This window comes from Dendrobates tinctorius, unplaced genomic scaffold (assembly GCF_039654945.1).
Source record: "Dendrobates tinctorius isolate UK_male_01 unplaced genomic scaffold, ASM3965494v1 ptg000347l, whole genome shotgun sequence".
In the NCBI taxonomy this organism is placed as follows: domain Eukaryota; kingdom Metazoa; phylum Chordata; class Amphibia; order Anura; family Dendrobatidae; genus Dendrobates; species Dendrobates tinctorius.
The window spans coordinates 384,226-404,175 of NW_027362013.1; the positions used below are offsets into that span (position 1 = coordinate 384,226).

At 44.7% G+C, this 19,950-nt stretch overlaps 1 pseudogene; it reads right to left on the bottom strand.

Moving 5' to 3' along the window:
* LOC141074994 (cytosol aminopeptidase-like) overlaps nucleotides 1-19,950 on the bottom strand; it is a 43,877-nt pseudogene that overhangs the window by 20,153 nt on the left and 3,774 nt on the right.

Sequence of the window (19,950 nt, forward strand, 5' to 3'; positions counted from 1 at the left end):
ACGCTTATCATACAGTTAGGTCCATATATATTTGGACAGAGACAACATTTTTCTAGTTTTGGTTCTAGACATTACCACAATGAATTTTAAACAAAACAATTCAGATGCAGTTGAAGTTCAGACTTTCAGCTTTCATTTGAGGGTATCCACATTAAAATTGGATGAAGGGTTTAGGAGTTTCAGCTCCTTAACATGTGCCACCCTGTTTTCAAAGGGACCAAAAGAAATTGGACAATTGACTCCAAGGCTATTTCATGGACATTTGTGGGTAATCCCTTCGTTATGTCATTCTCAATTAAGCAGATAAAAGGCCTGGAGTTGATTTGAGGTGTGGTGCTTGCATTTGGAAGGTTTTGCTGTGAAGGAAACAGCGGTCAAAGGAGCTCTCCATGCAGGTGAAACAAGCCATCCTTAAGCTGCAAAAACAGAAAAAACCCATCCGAGAAATTGCTACAACATTAGGAGTGGCAAAATCTACAGTTTGGTACATCCTGAGAAAGAAAGCAAGCACTGGTGAACTCATCAATGCAAAAAGACCTGGGCGCCATGGAAGACAACAGTGGTGGATGATCGCAGAATAATCTCCATGGTGAAGAGAAACCCCTTCACAACAGCCAACCAAGTGACCAACACTCTCCAGGAGGTAGGCGTATCAATATCCAAATCTACCATAAAGAGAAGACTGCATGAAAGTAAATACAGAGGGTTCACTGCACGGTGCAAGCCACTCAAAAGCATCAAGAATAAAAAGGCTAGACTGGACTTTGCTAAAAAAACATCTAAAAAAGCCAGCACAGTTCTGGAAGAACATTCTTTGGACAGATGAAAACAAGATCAACCTCTACCAGAATGATGGAAAGAGAAAAGTATGGCGAAGGCGTGGTACAGCTCATGATCCAAAGCATGCCACATCATCTGTAAAACACGGCGGAGGCAGTGTGATGGCTTGGGCATGCATGGCTGCCAGTGGCACTGGGTCACTAGTGTTTATTGATGATGTGACACAGGACAGAAGCAGCCGAATGAATTCTGAGGTATTCAGAGCCATACTGTGTGCTCAGATCCAGCCAAATGCAGCCAAACTGATTGGTCGTCGTTTCATACTACAGATGGACAATGACCCAAAACATAAAGCCAAAGCAACCCAGGAGTTTATTAAAGCAAAGAAGTGAAATATTCTTGAATGGCCAAGTTAGTCACCTGATCTCAACCCAATTTCGCATGCATTTCACTTGTTAAAGACTAAACTTCAGACAGAAAGGCCCACAAACAAACAGCAACTGAAAACCACCGCAGTGAAGGCCTGGCAGAGCATCAAAAAGGAGGAAACACAGCGTCTGGTGATGTCCATGAGTTCAAGACTTCAGGCAGTCATTGCCAACAAAGGGTTTTCAACCAAGTACTAGAAATGAACATTTTATTTACAATTATTTATTCTGTCCAATTACTTTTGGTCCCTTTAAAAACAGGGTGGCACATGTTAAGGAGCTGAAACTCCTAAACCCTTCATCCAATTTTAATGTGGATACCCTCAAATGAAAGCTGAAAGTCTGAACTTCAACTGCATCTGAATTGTTTTGTTTGAAATTCATTGTGGTAATGTCTAGAACCAAAATTAGAAAAATATTGTCTCTGTCCAAATATATATGAACCTAACTGTATCTTATAAAGCAGCATAGACAACGGTACAAGGGGCAAAACATCCAACAGTTCAAGCCAAATAGCTTACAGCATGGAAGCATTACTTACATAAAAGGTCCTACTTGTTAAAGCGTTCCCACCGCCCCAACGTACGTTTCATCCAGTACTTCATCAGGAGGCGTGTGAAGTACTAGATATCTTATTTATAAGATATGATAAGCATACTACCTCATAAAATCCCTGGTCTCTGCTGCAGATGTAATAGCGCTGTGAACCCTGAGCTGTGTATAATCCCACCCACATCCCTGACTGGCAACTTACTGTGTATAGGCAAAAAGCTGCCAATCAGTGGTGGAGATTACACAGATTAGCTGGACTGCCTGGCACGCTACATCCAGTCCCCCAATGATCATCTCTTTGCTGATAAAACAATGATTGTATTGAAACTACAGCAAGCAGCTGATCAAGTGACACATCGCCGGAATCAGTCCCTATAGTATGCTGCTCTCAGATTACATACCAAAACCTGCTGATGGATTCCCTTTTAATACTGTGATAAATATATATAGATTTTCGACAATGCAGCTAATTTTGGAACACGTTTACTGCAAACGTCTTGGGAAACATTATGCAAAATGCTATAAAAGTGTCATTCCATGTGGGGTACAGTTAATCCTGTGCTTTTCCTATAGCGGCACAGACGTTGCAGCACAATTATGATGTTCCTGCACTTGACTCGCAGTGTTGAGCGCCCAGAGAACATACAGTGCCTTGCGAAAGTATTCGGCCCCCTGGAACTTTTCAGCCTTTTCCCACATATCATACTTCAAACATAAAGATACCAAATGTAAATTTTTGGTGAAGAAACAACAACAAGTGGGACACAGTTGTGAAGTTGAATGAAATGTATTGGTTATTTTAAATTTTTGTGGAAATTCAAAAACTGAAAAGTGGGGCGTGCAATATTATTCGGCCCCTTTAATGTAACATTTTGTTGCGCCACCTTTTGCTGCGATTACAGCTGCAACTCGCTTGGGGTATGTCTCTATCAGTTTTGTACATCGAAAGACTGAAATTCTTGCCCATTCTTCCTTGGCAAACAGCTCGAGCTCAGTGAGGTTTGATGGAGATCGTTTGTGAACAGCAGTTTTCAGCTCTTTCCACAGATTCTCGATTGGATTCAGGTCTGGACTGTGACTTGGCCATTCTAACACCTGGATACGATTATTTGTGAACCATTCCATTGTAGATTTTGCTTTATGTTTGGGATCATTGTCTTGTTGGAAGACAAATCTCCCATCCCAGTCTAAGGTCTTTTGCAGACTCAAACAGGTTTTCTTCAAGAATGGTCCTGTGTTTGGCTCCATCCATCTTCCCATCAATTTTAACCATCCTCCCTGTCCCTGCTGAAGAAAAGCAGGCCCAAACCATGATGCTGCCACCACTATGTTTGACAGTGGGGATGGTGTGTTCAGGGTGATGAGCTGTGTTGCCTTTACGCCAAACATATCGTTTGCCATTGTTGCAAAAAAGTTCGATTTTGGTTTCATCTGACCAGAGCACCTTCTTCCACATGTTTGGTGTGTCTCCCAGGTGGCTTGTTGCAAACTTTAAATGACACTCTTTATGGATATCTCTGATAAATGGCTTTCTTGCTACTCTTCCATAAAGGCCAGATTTATGCAGTGTACGACTGATTGTTGTCCTATGGACAGACTGTCCTACCTCAGCTGTAGATCTCTGCAGTTCATCCAGAGTGATCATGGGCCTCTTGGCTGCATCTCTGATCCGTCTTCTCCTTGTATGAGATGAAAGTCTAGAGAGACAGTCGGGTCTTGGTAGATTTGCAGTGGTATGATACTCCTTCCATTTCAATATGATCGCTTGCACAGGGCTCCTTGGGATGTTTAAAGTTTTTAAAATCATTTTGTATCCAAATCCGGCTTTAAACTTCTCCACAACAGTATCACGGACCTGCCTGTTGTGTTCCTTGGTCTTCATGATGCTCTCTGTGCTTCAAATAGAACCCTGAGACTATCACAGAGCAGGTGCATTTATACGGAGACTTGATTACACACAGGTGGATTATATTTATCATCATTAGTCATTTAGGACAACATTGGATCACTCAGAGATCCACAATGAACTTCTGGAGTGAGTTTGCTGCACTGAAAGTAAAGGGGCCGAATAATATTGCACGCCCCACTTTTCAGTTTTTGAATTTCCACAAATTCAAAATAACCAATAAATTTCATTCAACTTCACAATTGTGTTCCACTTGTTGTTGATTCTTCATCAAAAATTTACATTTGATATCTTTATGTTTGAAGCATGATATGTGGGAAAAGGTTGAAAAGTTCCAGGGGGCCGAATACTTTTGCAAGGCACTGTAGATGTGAAGAGCTTACTGAGCCTTTGTAGGAAAGGTTTCTGTGGCTCAGTGTGTAACACTTGCTTTGCAGCACTGGGGTCCTGGGTTGAATCCCGCCAATAACATCTGTAAGGAGCTTGCATGTTCTCCCAGTGTTTTTGTGGGTTTCCTCCCACACTCCAAAGACAGACTGATATGGAATCTAGATTGTGATCCCCATTGGGTACAGGGATGATGTCTGTAAAGTGCTGCGGAATTAATGGCGCTATATAGTGGAATAAAATAAACTCTACCTTCCATATGGCATTGTTGAGACTTTTTTCTTCTTTTTGGCCTTAAGCTCATCATATTCATATAACCCCAGAACGGCCCCTTCTGCCGCGGCCTGAGCGCCTCTGCAGGGGTCAACGTCAACATGTGCAATCTCCAAATCCTGCATGTGCCTACAGCCCGCTGGGTGGGAAAGCAACAAACAGTCAGAAGTCAGGGCAGGTAAAGCCCCCACACGCAATAGATGTCCGGCTGACTGCTAAGGCACCAGACCCCTCACTACATGGCCGAGTGTTCCTGTGTTCTCTATGGGGGGGCCGCTGTCGGACTCCTCCAGCGTCAGCTCATCTCCATGGAGAACAAAAGGGTTGATGCTTTTAAACAGGTGTCTGACCTGTCATAGACCCCCGTACACGGACTCACTGCTGACCTCTCACACATTGGCAGGGTCAGTCCACTTTATGCTGGTTTTACATTAGCATTTTTTGCGCAGCACAACGTGCGTGTCCATGGGCATGCCTACCTATGTTTAACATGGCGCGCGCATGGTCTTGTGTTTGCACGCGTTCATACGCATTTTCGTGCACACGCGTTTTTTCGCCGTGTGCGCCTAGGCGCGCCCGACGCAACCTGTTGCATTTTTTGGTCTGCCGAAAGGCGTAAAAACACGCATGCGCACAGAATGTGACAAAATAACGCATTACAGTCTATGGGAATGCAGGTGTGTGCATGGACATGCGTTCGTCTGTGTTTTCGTGCGCATGCGTTTTTGGGGTAAATATGTGTAGACACTGGTTTTAACCCCTAGAGAACGAATGCGCAAAAAAACCGCAAACGCATGCAAAAACACATCATGCGTTTTTTGTATGCGTTTGTATTGGGCACGATGCGCTGCACAAAAAAACACTAAGGCCTCTTTCACACATCAGGTTTTCGCTGTCAGGCGCGATCCGGCGCTTTTGACAAAAACCGGATCCTGCGAAATGCAATGCCGGATCCGGTTTCCCCCCATTGACTTGCATTTGCGCCGGATCGCGCCGGATGGCCATGCGTTTCATCCGGTTTTCGCCGGATTTGGCAATGTGTCTCAATCCGGCGTCTGGAAAAACGGCTACTGTAACGTTTTTTGTCTCCGGCGAAAAAGCCGGACACGCCGGATCCGGCGCGTCCGGCTTTTACATACAATGAAAGCCTATGAGCGCCGCAATGCGCCGGATTCGACGACAGCCGGATCCGGTGGCCGGATCCGTTTTTTTTGGTCTGAGCATGCTCAGTAGCTCTGCCCACAAGACACATATATAAAAGCAAGACAGTGGGACCCTCAGCCACACCCAACATGCCACCCAAGACAGCAACCAGGCGCAGGAGAAGGCAGGAGACCACTGCAGCAGCACCATCAGCACCACCACCACGCCAAATGGAGCAGCAAATGGAACATGCTGAGGAGGGGAGTCCAGCAGCAGATGAGAGACGGTAATTATCAAATCCCCCATTCCTCCAAACTAGGGCCATGGAATATCAAGATATTCATTGGCCCTTTGTTTCTCTTTATTCAACAGCCGCCCAAGAGATGCAGCAGCAGCACTGGCAGCAGCAACACCACCCACAGCCATGGAGTCTGGCCAGCAGGAAGACAGCACATCTTCTTCTGGGAGCCCTCCCTCTCATCGTCAGCGTTTGACGGTAAGTTTTTATTTCCAAAATCCATCATCTCTGGAATATATGTGTATTCATTGCCTTTTATTTCAAAACAGGAATCACAAGCTGAAGAGGAGCTCCCAGAAGAAGAAGGAAGGGGTGGACAGACACCTGGAGTGGGCTCACAATTGGTAAGTTTTTGGCATCAAACGCAGAAACACAACATCACACTACACACAACACATAGAAAACAATGTTCTGCAGACCACACACAGCAAACAAATGCCTACATCCTAAGAAATAACATTTTTTGTTTTCTTCTCTAGTCTTCCCAATCTGGTGCTCGGTCAAGAGGTCCTCGCAGTGCCTCCCAGGGTCGTCGGCGACAGCAACGCGGCGGTGACCAGCGTGTAAGTATAAATATTTTTGCTTTGTTTTTTTGCACTTTTTATTTCATTTCTTTTGTGGAGGCCAATTATGTTATTTTTGTCTTTTTCTTTAACAGCCTTCACAGCGTGGTCCCGACTCTGACGGTGAGGATGGAGGAATCGATGTGGACCACCTCATCGATCTCGTCAGAGAAAGGGAGCCGCTCTGGAATATGGCTGACCGACGCCACGCTGACCTGATCGTTACCCGACGACTCTGGGAGGAAATCTGTTCGCTCCTTGTGGACCGCTGGGAGGACCTCGATGCTCGGGCCCAGATTAAAGAGCGTAAGTATATACAGTACCGGTTGCTTGATGTAAACCAGTGTTTCCCGAACAACAGTCCTCGTGGTCCCCACGGATCATGTGTTCAGGATTTCTATTTACTATGGAAATCCTGAAAACATGACCCCTGGGGACCATGAGGACTGGAGTTTGGGAAACACTGATGTTGTATACTAACCACTTTGTCCTTTCTCGTTTCAGGGGACAGAATTGTGAAGCGGTGGCGGTCTGTGAGGGATCGTTTCAAGAAGGAGTTCAATAAAGAGATGCGGGCCCCGAGTGGATCTGGAGGACGCAGGAGCAAGTACAAGTACGCACAAGCCCTGTCGTTCCTCCAGGATACAATGGTCACCAGAAGGTAAATATTACACACCACATGTGAAAAAAAAATGTTTAGATGTAACAATTTTTTTTCAGCCAGGGCCATACCATGTCAGTATTTTAATTGTTTTTTTTTCTCTTTATTCCACAGCACGGTGAGCAGCACTCGGAAGCCTGCACGGTTGGACCCTTCTGAGGCGATCCCTGAGGAGACCAGCACCGAGGGACACTTCGACCGCCCCGGTACATCTGCACCTTCACAGCCTTCCAACACATTCGACCCCTCTGTCCCATCCACCAGCACAGGAGCATCGTGGCCGCCTACATTACATGAAGCTGCTGGTGAGGAGATCGCTTTCCCTTTACCCCACCCTTCTGCCCCTGCCACCTCTAGTACACCTGCGGGTACTGGGCGGCAGCGGCAGAGGGGTCAGGAAAAGACTTATGCGCCAGAGTTCTTGCATCTGAATGAATCTTTCCAGAACTGTCTAAAAGTCTTGTCAGAGCAAATCTCCTCAGGCTTTCAGCAGATCAACTCCAGCATTCTGGAGGTGAAGACACTTCTGCAAACCATGCATTCAGAAGCAAGATCTTCGCCAAACCACACCTTTTTCAGGTCTGTTGTGGAGCGCATGGAAACGCTATCTCCTACCCAGCAGATGCATGTAATGCATTCATGCCACGGTGCTCTCCAGCACGTTACCTCCCAACCTCCTCCTCCCACCCCAGTAGTTCCTCCACCTGCACCCCCTCCAGCCACTTTCCATCCTCCCCCTCCTATTACATACCATCCACCTCCCCAGTACCAGCAACCTCCCCAGTACCAGCAACCTCCCCACTTCCAGCAACCTGCCCCATACCAAACTCCTTCCCCATACAACTTGCCATCAACATCATCTGCTCCTACAGTCCCTGCCCAACCCTCCACTCCACCACCCACCACCTCTTCTGCCTCCCACATGTCCACCCATTCTGTAGCTTTTTCCACACCTTCACCTCTAACTGTTCCTTCCCCACCACGATCCCAGTCCTCTCTCCACACTCCCAGTGTCGAAGTGTCCCGCAGCCCCTCCAGCAGTATTTCCACCCCACACTACACAGATTTATAATATGTGTATTTTAATAAAAATGACCAGTTTTATGGTTTCAAAGCTTTATTAAAAAAGTTTATTAAAATTTAAAAACAGTTTACTATAAAAAACATTTTTCAATAAAAGTTAAATTATTTTACACTGGTTATCTGTCATTTCTTTCTGCGGCCAAAAAGGTTAAATACAGGGTATTTAAAAGGTAAAAAGGTATTCAAAACTAGGTATATAACTGTGGGTAAATTTTAGCTTTTTGCCACAGTTGTGTTCCTGGTTGTGTTTGAAGCAAAGTATTTCACCTAAAAAGTTGTGTTTATTGTTGGTGATTTCCTAACAATGTACACAACTTTTGTTAAAAGGTGAAATACTGTGCATAAAACACAACCAGGTACACACCTGTGGCCTAAAGCTAAAAATAGTAAGACCATGACAAGATAGCCAACTTTGGTTGGCAAAGGTATATACTGTTGGTACAGAAGGTACACAATTTTGGTTAAGGGCACAAATCTTTCACACTCTGTCATCCTGCCAGTGTACTCTGCCTTGAGGGGACATAAAGTATAGTGCAAAATTGTCCCTCATTACTGAAACCGTCACAGAACTTCTAGTGGTAATGTCATGGTAATCTTGCAAGGTGGTTTCTTCAGAGGTGTCCTCAATGGAAATGGGTTCCTTGCAGATAACAAAATTGTGGAGTACCACGCACGCTTTGATCACCTCGTCCACAGTTTCTGTCTTGAGGTTGATCGCAGTCAATAGGACCCGCCATTTGGCTGTCAGAATACCAAAGGTACATTCAACCATTCTTCTTGCTCTTGTTAGGCGGTAATTAAAAATGCGTTTTGTTCTTGACAATCCTCTGCTACCGTACGGTTTCAAAAGGTGTTCTTACAGCTGGTAGGCTTCATCCCCTACACAGACAAATGGCATAGGTGGACCAGATGTTTGCGGCAGCGGTCTAGGGGGCGGGAACTGGAAGGTGTTTCCATACAGTTTACGCCCCATGGCAGACAGTTTGAAAACTTGAGAGTCATTGGAGCGGCCATAGGCCCCAATATCAACAGCAATAAATTTGTATTCCGCGTCAGCGATGGCCATGAGGACAATTGAAAAATATTTCTTGTAATTGAAATATTCCGATCCCGATCCGGCTGGCTTTACAATGCGGATATGTTTCCCGTCCACAGCGCCCAAGCAGTTGGGAAACTGACATATCTGTTGAAACTTTTCTGAAATTTCAATCCACCTCTCTGTTGTTGGCTCTGGTAAAAACTCTTCAGCTAAGGAGTCCCACAGTGCACGGCATGTGTACTTCACTATTCCAGATATGGTGGAAATCCCGAGTCTGTACTGGAAATGCAGTGACGAAAGGGATTCTCCAATTGCAAGAAATCTGTGAAGAATTAAAAAACAATCAATTAGTTTTAAATCACAGCATTACATACCAAAACTCAGCTATAACACTTGGAGATACAAATTACCACCAACAAGATTGCAGTGAAAGTGTGCTCTGATGCGATCACATCCAATAAATGTGGCTTACCTTAAAGTCACCATCAGACGCTCTGCGGGTGAAACAGAGAAGCGGCAATAGGTGTCTGCTTTTCTTATGAGGTGTGCAATGCGCTCCACCAAGTAATCAAAATTCTCCATTTTCATCCGAACATATCCAAAAAATTTATCCGGGTTTCGTCGAAGGTCCATGCAGAGTGTAGAATAGACCCCACGCGTCATTCTCTTGGCTGTGATGGGGTGGATCCACAAACGTCGTCTACGATGCCTGATGCGCTGCTGTCTCGCTCTCTCCTTCTCCAGAACAATCACCCTCAAACGATTCGCCTCCGCTATAAAATCCGCCAAATTCTTCAAAATATTTCCAATGACAACATCCATCTTCGCCAGTAACTTGCTCTTCTCTCCAACCTGCACTTTCTCCTCTACAACCTGTCAAAGAAGGGCTGTAGGAACACGCTATATATAGTTTTCCAGTATCCAATCCCGTTCGGAAGGCCACAAGGGGTGTTTTTAAAAACCGGATCCGGAGTAATCCGTCGAAAAACGGATCGAAAAACGGATGAACCGGATGAGACGGATCCGGTTTTGTCTGTCAAGAACAAGACGGATCCGGCAGAAAAACGGATCCGTCACATCCGGTTTTATGAAATATTTGCCCGATCCGGCGCTCCGGCACAACGCCGGATCGCGCCTGACGCCGAAAACCTGATGTGTGAAAGTAGCCTAATGTGAAATTAGCCTTAGAGTAATGTGTAATGGGGTTTTATTCACATTTGTAGTTATTTGCCATAATTAATCACAATAACACAGAAAAATAAAGCAGCAGGATGAGAAATGGGTCCATTTACAGCATCAACAATAGTCAATTCTGGCTGCATACACCGGCAACAGATATAGGATTTTTTTTTTTTTGCTTAGAAACATGTATTTGGAGCAGAAAATATAATTTTTTACATTGCGTTTTTTTAATTAAACATTGTGCACAGTTTAGCTTTTCCAGGCTCTTAGGTTTTCTCACATTTCGATGTGGTCTGTGGTTATAGATCAGATGAGTGAAACTCAGAAAAGTTACGAATTCATAGAATCATAGATTCGTAGCGTTGGAAGGGACCTCCTGGGCCATCTGGTCCAACCCCCTGCTCAAAGCAGGATTCGCTAAATCATCCCAGTCAGATGTCTGTCCAGCCTCTGTTTGAAGACTTCCATTGAAGGAGAACTCAGCACTTCTCGTGGCAGCCTGTTCCACTCATTGATCACTCTGTCAAAAAGTTTTTTCTAATATCTAATCTGTGTCTCCTCCCATTCAGTTTCATCCCATTGCTTCTAGTCTTTCCTTGTGCAAATGAGGATAAAGTTGATCCTTCTACAATGTGACAGCCCTTGAGATATTTGTAGACAGCTATTAAGTCTCCTCTCCGTCTTCTCTTTTGCAAACTAAACATTCCCAAATCCTGCAACCTTTCCTCATAAGACAGGGTTTGCAGACCGGTCACCATTCTGGTTGCTCTTTTCTGAACTTGCTCCAGTTTGTTGATGTCTTTTTTAAAATGTGGTGCCCAAAACTGGACACAATATTCCAGATGAGGTCTGACCAAAGAGGAGTAGAGGGCAATAATGACTTCACGTGATCTAGACTGTATGCTTCTGTTAATACATCCTAGAATTGCATTTGCCTTTTTTGCTGCTGCATCACACTGTTGACTCATATTCAGTCTGTGATCTATTAGTATACCCAAGTCTTTTTCACATGTGCTGTTGCTTAGCCCTATTCCTCCCATTCTGTATATGCTTTTTTCATTTTTATTGCCCAGATGTAGTACTTTGCATTTTTCCCTGTTAAAAACCATTCTGTTAGTTGCTGCCCACTGCTCCAGTTTATTTATATCTTTTTGAATCCTCTCTCTTCTCTAGTATTACCTATCCCTCCTAGCTTTGTGTCATCAGCAAATTTAATCAGTTTACCCTCAATTCCTTCATCTAAATCGTTGATAAAGATGTTGAACAATACAGGACCCAGGACAGAGCCCTGTGGTACCCCACTTGAGACATTCTTCCAACTGGATGTGCAGCCATTTACGACCACTCTTTGGGTCCGATCACTAAGCCAGTTATGAATCCACCTAACAGTTGCCTTGTCCATTCCATACTTAGTCATTTTTTCAATAAGGATTGTATGAGATACTTTGTCAAATGCTTTGCTGAAGTCAAGATATACTATATCTACAGCATTTCCTTGATCCACCCAATCAGTGATTCCATCATAGAAGGAAATTAAGTTAGTCTGACATGACTTATTAGTTACAAACCCATGCTGACTCTGTTTAATCACTTCATTCTTTTCCAGGTACTGACATACATGTTGTTTAATAATTTGTTCAAAGATCTTTCCTGGTATAGAAGTCAGACTCACCAGCCTATAGTTGCCTGGGTCCACCTTCTTCCCCTTTTTGAAGATAGGAACAACATTTGCTCTTCTCCAGTCTTCTGGGACTTCTCCTGTTCTCCAAGAATTTTCAAAGAATTCATTTAGACCAAGCTCACTGATAGATTCTCAGTTAACTCATCCGGCTGCAAGCAATAGGCCTTGCAACTCCGAGGCTTCAGAAGTCAAAGGGTGAAAAACTTTTAATGAAACCTATTTCAAAATGATTTTTTAGCCCCAGATATTTTCACGTGAGAGGGGAAAAAAAAGTTCCCAAAAGGTGAATAGCCCTTAATTTGAAAAGGAGGACCAAGCAGAATATTTGCTGGGTGTCAGATGTAACATAGTAATTAAGGTTGAAGGGAGACTTTAAGTCCATCTAGTTCAACCCATATCCTATCCTAACTTGCCCTAACATGTTGATCCAGAGGAAGGCAAAAAAACCCCATGTGGCAAACAGTGAGCTTCATATTGGGGAAAAAAATTCCTTCCCGACTCCACATACGGCAATCAGACTAGCTCCCTGGATCAACGCAACACTAAGGAAACTAGTGTATATACCCTGTAATATTATACTTTTCAAGAAAGGCATCCAGTCCCCTCTTAAATTTTAGTAGGGAATCACTCATTACAACATCATATGGCAGAGAGTTCCACAGTCTCACTGCTCGTACAGTAAAGAATCCGCGTCTGTGAGTATGCTTAAACCTTCTTTCCTCCAGACGTAGAGGATGCCCCCTTGTCCCCGTCACAGGTCTAAGAGTAAAAAGATCATTAGAAAGGTCTTTGTATTGTCCCCGCATATATTTATACATTGTAATAAGATCACCCCTAAGCCTTCGATTCTCCAAACTAAATAACCCCAAGTGTAATAACCTGTCTTGGTATTGCAGACCCCCCAGTTCCCTAATAACCTTGGTCGCTCTTCTCTGCACCCGCTCCAGTTCAGCTATGTCTTTCTTATACACCGGAGACCAGAACTGTACACAGTATTCTAAGTGTGGTCGCACTAGTGACTTATATAGAGGTACAATTATGTTCTCCTCATGAGCATCTATGCCTCTTTTAATGCATCCCATTATTTTATTTGCCTTTGCAGCAGCTGCCTGACACTGGCCACTAAATGTGAGTTTGTCGTCCACCCATACACCCAGGTCTTTTTCAGTGACTGTTTTACCCAGTGTTTTACAATTAAGCACATAATTATACATCTTGTTCGTTCTACCCAAGTGCATGACCTTACATTTATCCCCATTAAAGCTCATTTGCCATTTATCAGCCCAAGCTTCTAGTTTACATAAATCCTCCTGTAATATAAAATTGTCCTCCTCTGTATTGATTACCCTGCAGAGTTTAGTGTCATCTGCAAATATTGAAATTCTACTCTCTATGCCCCTTACAAGGTCATTAATAAATATGTTAAAAAGAAGCGGGCCCAAAACTGACCCCTGTGGTACCCCACTGCTAACCGTGACCCAGTCCGAGTGTGCTCCATTAATAACCACCCTTTGTTTCCTATCCCTGAGCCAGCTCTTAACCCACCTACACATATTTTCCCCTATCCCCATTGTTCTCATTTTATGTATCAACCTTTTGTGTGGCACCGTATCAAAAGCTTTTGAAAAGTCCATGTACACCACGTCCACTGCATTCCCTTGGTCCAGTCCGGAACTTACCTCTTCATAAAAGCTTATCAGATTAGTCTGACAGGAACGGTCCCTTGTAAACCCATGTTGATATTGGGTCATAAGTTTATTCTTCTCCAGATACTCCAGTATAGTATCTCTTAGAAAACCCTCCAGGATTTTACCCACAGTTGAGGTTAAACTTACTGGCCTATAATTTCCAAGTTCAGTTTTTGTCCCCTTTTTGAATATTGGCACCACATTTGCTATACGCCAGTCCTGTGGTACAGACCCTGTTATTATGGAATCTTTAAAGATTAAAAATAATGGTCTGTCTATGACTGTGCTTAATTCCTGCAGTACTCGGGGGTGTATCCCATCCGGGCCCAGGGATTTGTCAATTTTAGTGATTTTTAGACGCCGCCGTACTTCCTGCTGGGTTAAGCAGGTGACATTTAATGGAGAATTTTTATCCCTGATCATGTTATCCGTCATGGGTTTTTCTTGTGTAAACACTGTCAAAAAAAAGTTATTTAGCATATTGGCTTTTTCCTCATCCTCCTCCACCATTTCACCCAGACTATTTTTAAGGGGACCAACACTATCATTTTTTAGCTTCTTACTATTTATGTAGTTAAAGAATATTTTGGGATTATTTTTACTTTCTCTGGCAATGAGTCTCTCTGTCTCAATCTTTGCTGTTTTGATTTGCTTTTTACAGAATTTTTTTAATCTTCTGTATTTAGTTAATGCCTCATCACTACCTATTTGTTTTAATTCTTTAAATGCTTTATTTTTATCTCTTATTGCGCCCCTTACAGCTCTATTTAGCCATAGTGGTTTCCTCCTATTTCTAGCATGTTTATTCCCATACGGTATATATTGTGCACAGGTCCTATTCAGGATGCTAATAAACGTCTCCCATTTTCTTGGTGTATTTTTATGTCTCAGGATATCGTCCCAGTTAATTGCACCAAGATCATCTCTCATCCGTTGGAAATTTGCCTTCCTGAAGTTTAGTGTCCTTGTAACCCCTCTACTACACATCTTATTAAAGGATACATGAAAACTTATTAATTTGTGATCACTATTACCCAAGTGACCCCCAACCCTTACATTTGATATGCGGTCTGGCCTGTTGGATAATATTAGGTCTAGCAGTGCCCCCCCTCTTGTTGGGTCCTGAACCAGCTGTGAAAGGTAATTGTCTCTCATAGTTGTCAGAAACCTATTACCTTTGCCGGAACTGCAGGTTTCGGTTCCCCAATGTATTTCAGGGTAGTTGAAGTCCCCCATAATAATGACTTCTCCTTGAGTCGCAGCTTCATCTATTTGCTTTATGAGGATATTCTCTGTTGCTTCCATTATTTTTGGAGACTTATAACAAACCCCTATCAGTAATTTATTATTTTTCCCCCCTCCCCTTATCTCTACCCACAGGGACTCTACATTTTCATTAGATTCATATATATTATCACGCAGGATGGGTTTTAAGGATGATTTTACATATAAACACACGCCTCCCCCTCGTTTATTAGTACGGTCATTTCTGAACAGACTATAGCCCTGTACATTAACCGCCCAGTCATGGCTCTCGTCCAGCCATGTCTCAGATATCCCCACCATGTCATAATTATGCTCCAACAACATTAACTCCAATTCCTCCATCTTGTTGGCGAGTCTTCTGGCATTAGTATACATGCACTTTATGTATCTCTCTGTACCTCTATTCTTTCTTAAATTATTAACTGTTCTAACCCCACCCCCCATGCCACCCCCACCTTCATTATTTGTGCCCAGGTCTCTATCTGCACTGTCTTCCCCTCCTATAAAAGGAATACCCTCCCCCCCGTCCCTAGTTTAAACACTCCTCCAACCTTCTAGCCATTTTCTCCCCCAGCACAGCTGCACCCTCCCCATTGAGGTGCAGCCCGTCCCTAGCATAGAACCTGTAGCCAACGGAGAAGTCGGCCCAGTTCTGCAGGAACCCAAACCCCTCCTTCCTACACCAATTCCTGAGCCACTTATTAACCTCCCTAATCTCCCGTTGCCTCTCTGGTGTGGCACGTGGTACAGGAAGTATTTCCGAAAATACCACCTTGGAGGTCCTTGCTTTAAGCTTACAGCCTAATTCCCTGAAATCATCTTTAAGGACCTTCCACCTACCTCTAACTTTGTCATTTGTGCCAATGTGCACCATGACCGCTGGATCCTCACCAGCCCCTCCCAGTAATCTGTCAACCCGATCAGCGATGTGTCGGACTCGATCGCCAGGTAGGCAGCACACCGTTCGACGATCCCTGTCTTTGTGACAGATTGCCCTATCTGTTCCCCTAATAATTGAGTCTCCCACTACCAGAACCTGTCTGGCCTGCCCTGCTCTCCTATTTCCCCCCTTACTGGAGCAGACACTCCTCCGGCTTTCAGAGGACATGCCTTGCTGCAGCAGTGCTACTCCTGCACTAACACTCCCCTCATCTGCCAACTTAGCAAACTTATTGGAGTGTGCCAGATCAGGACTAGCCTCCCTGGTGCTCTTCCCTCTACCCCGCCTTCTAACTGTCACCCAGCTAGCTGCTTCATTGTCCTGCAGCTCCAACCTAGCATCCCCCCTCATCTATCCCATTGAGCGTCTGCTCAGTGAGCAGAAGACTCCTTTCCAGATTGTCTATGGATCTCAGTGTTGCCAGCTGCACATTTAGATCCAGAATCTGGGCTTCCAAATGCACAACGTGCTCACATCTCGCACAGCAGTATGCACCCTCGACCGGCTGTTCAAGGATTTCATACATGCGGCAAGACGTGCACTGGATGGCATTGGCAATAGTGGAGCACATCCTAATGGGGATTGCAAAAGACAATACGATAAGCAAAAATAAATAAAAAGTATTAATAAAATATAACAGCAATTCAGTAATACCTCCCTTGGAAACTCCCTGAATCCAAAGTCACTGAATCTCAAGTCACACACTTACCACAGTTCGCACTTACGCTCATGTCACACTCAGCTCGTTCACACTCGCTCAGGCAGAAGATTTAAAAGAATTTTTTTTTTTTCCCCCCTTTTACCAGAACACCACCTTGCTGCTCAATGCACTTCCAAAAGGAGTTAAGCCCCAACCAGCTGCCCCTTATAAACCCTTACTGTATGAACTCCCACCCTTAATTAACCCCTTGTGAATATAGTTACACATCAAGATTTAAATTCAATATAGTTAACCCTTAAAAACACAGATAGTAAAATAAGAGATTAAAGATTAGAGAGAGAAAAAAAAAAATAGGTTAAACAAGCCCCCAAGCCCCCCAAAAATTGGACAGGTAGAAAGCACTCAGCAACCTACAATTCAGCAACTCACACAGGTATTTGTTATAGGTTTTCCAAACACCTCTTCACTGAATCTCAAGTCACACACATACCACAGTTCGCACATACGCTCAGGTCACACTCTGCTCGTTCACACTCGCTCAGGCAGAAGATTTAAAAGATTTTTTTTTTTTTTTTTCTCCCCCCTTTTACCAGCACACCACCTTGCTGCTCAATGCACTTCCAAAAAAAAAAAAACGTGTCAAGAATGTGACAAGACTAAGTCTAGCCATTCCCCTTAACTAATAAGCTGATGTACATTTTCCTTTTAGTTCACTACTGAAGTGTTAAGAGAATCACTGCCAAAAATACAAAGGTCAGCGGTAACCACAGCCACGACCGGTCACACTAAGTTACCTGATACCGCAGCCCTAATGTTCTCCTTGCTTTCATTCCAGAGCTCCTGCTGGTGGACACCTGGTGACTGCTTCCCCAACCCCACCGTCACCACACTGGGGAAATCCTGCCATTGAAAGAGACCTGTTAATGACGGGGTGAAATTCTGTTCACAGCTCATGGGTACAATTGTACGTAGAAATAGGTCAGACCCATCAAATGCCGAGATAAAATGTGGTCAGGACACCGCCATAGTGTACATTCACTTAGGACAAACTGTGGCCGGCCTGTGGGTCACATGCAGCCCTTTGGCGGTTTCGTGTGGACTGGAACAGCCAAAGGCATGGAATCAGCGGAGTACCGCCCAGGAGTTGGGGGTGGCAGGGTGAGGGGCCTGGTATGGCATAGCATCACAAGTACAGTATAACACTATCTGCATCCTCAGAGTGTAGATACTGCTGAACACAACGGTCGAACAGGCAAGAGTCAGCTCCCTCCTCCACCAGTCAGAATGAGACAGCGCAGCGGGCAAGATGACATTACTAGATGTCTGTTACTGAGCCTCAGTACTTACAGCAAAGCACATCGGAGAAACAAGGCGAGGGGAGTAGTCATTCACTTGTGAGTGAGGGAAGTCTGGGAGGCATCATACTTTGTGTGGGGGAGGGTTGGGGGATCCATCATGCTGTACTATGAGGAAGCCATCACACGGTGTTTGGAGGACAGTGCTTTAGGGTCCCTCTCGCTGTGTGTTGAAAAGGTTTGTGGGATCCCCCATGCTGTGGGAGGGAGGGCTCCATCATGCTGTGTGAGGCCATCAAACTGCTTGTGGGGGGGAAGGGCTGTGGGGTCCCATATGCTCTGCGTCGGGGAGAGCTGTGAGGGGCACATCATACTGTGCGTGTTGGAGAGGGGCATGGTGGCGAGGGGCACATCATACTGAGCGTGTTGGTGAGGGGCACATCATACTGAGCGTCGTGGCGAGGGGCACATCATACTGAGCGTCGTGGCGAGGGGCACATCATACTGAGCGTCGTGGCGAGGGGCACATCATACTGAGCGTCGTGGCGAGGGGCACATCATACTGAGCGTCGTGGCGAGGGGCACATCATACTGAGCGTCGTGGCGAGGGGCACATCATACTGAGCGTCGTGGCGAGGGGCACATCATACTGAGCGTCGTGGCGAGGGGCACATCATACTGAGCGTCGGGCATGGTGGCGAGGGGCACATCATACTGAGCGTCGGGCATGGTGGCGAGGGGCACATCATACTGAGCGTCGGGCATGGTGGCGAGGGGCACATCATACTGAGCGTCGGGCATGGTGGCGAGGGGCACATCATACTGAGCGTCGGGCATGGTGGCGAGGGGCACATCATACTGAGCGTCGGGCATGGTGGCGAGGGGCACATCATACTGAGCGTCGGGCATGGTGGCGAGGGGCACATCATACTGAGCGTCGGGCATGGTTGCGAGGGGCACATCATACTGAGCGTCGGGCATGGTGGCGAGGGGCACATCATACTGAGCGTCGGGCATGGTGGCGAGGGGCACATCATACTGAGCGTCGGGCATGGTGGCGAGGGGCACATCATACTGAGCGTCGGGCATGGTGGCGAGGGGCACATCATACTGAGCGTTGGGCATGGTGGCGAGGGGCACATCATACTGAGCGTCGGGGGGTTGCTATTGATCATGGCACAAAAGCTGAATCGGATATGTATGATTATAGAAAACAGTGATGTATATGGTTTTGATTAGTGGTTACTGATAAGCGTAAACCTTACAGTAATCCCAATCCTAACATGTAATAGCAGTAACAGCCAGACATACTTAATTCTGCTCAATATTAAATGATAAAATTAACAAAAATATATTAACATTGAACAGAATTAGTTTTAGTCTATTGGTTCGGCCCTACTCAGCCAGTCTCATGTCACCGCTTGGGATAAGTTACTCAACCCCAGGGTGGATAAAAATCAATGTTTTTAAAAAAAAAAAAAAATCAAAAAAATCGGATTTTTTTTTTATTTAAATCGGATTTTTTTCAATAAACTGCTTTTTGAGGAAAATATTTTACCATCCAAAGGTTCTTCCATCATGAGATAAAGCTGAATTGTTTAACTCAGTAGAATAAAGGCTGTATATGTGTAACATTCACAATGCCATGCTCTTCCAGAGGTTTCTGTAGGATTAGTGGGCAGTTTCTCTCCTATATTATCACAGACGCTCACTTTACTTACGCAGTTCTCAAAACTGAATTTGACTCCGCAGAGGTCCCAGCCTCTTCTTCACGGCAAAAATGTTACAACATGAACAGAGTTGAGAAAAAGACCTTAATCCTATTGTTCTACAAACCTATGAATACAGAATCAACCCCTTCAGTGCCAAGTCCAAGAAGTTAGACAATATGTTTCTGATTGTTTGGAGTGGAATAGATCTGCACAACACAAGAAGAATGTGAATCTAAGTGTGAGGAGGAGGAAGGGCAAGCAGACAAGAAAATGAAAGTGAAACTTTGAGCACAATACTGCAGCATAGCCACAGACAGACAAGTCTGGATCTGTTTGTGTGTACGATCTGAGGTTTATTACATTCTTTCCTTATAATGGCAGCAGGCCGTAAAAGAGACCCAGTTTGGGAATA